Source organism: Mesitornis unicolor, unplaced genomic scaffold, assembly GCF_000695765.1.
Source record: "Mesitornis unicolor isolate BGI_N332 unplaced genomic scaffold, ASM69576v1 scaffold52724, whole genome shotgun sequence".
Taxonomy (NCBI): Eukaryota; Metazoa; Chordata; class Aves; order Mesitornithiformes; family Mesitornithidae; genus Mesitornis; species Mesitornis unicolor.
Genome location: NW_010180561.1, coordinates 13,777 through 14,073, shown reverse-complemented (window position 1 = coordinate 14,073; position 297 = coordinate 13,777).

The window sequence follows — 297 nt, the reverse complement described above, 5'->3', positions numbered from 1 at the left end:
TGTGAAGGAAAGGTAAGCGGCTTCACTTCAGTGGGACAGCACAGTTCTCAGCACCACATCAAGTGGCCTACAGTGAGCACCCACATCTGGAGAGCTGGTGTCTAATGCAAAACCTATTTCTTAGCCCACTATCAGATTTTTCCCACATGCAATGAATTCACTTTCAGTTCTCACTTGCAATAAATCTTGAGCATTTTCATGGTCCCAGTGGACAAATGGGACAGTTTTACAATAGGTAGTGCGGTGCGTTCTCTGCTGCCTCAGGAGAGCATCTGTGTGGGAACGCTGCAGCCAGAA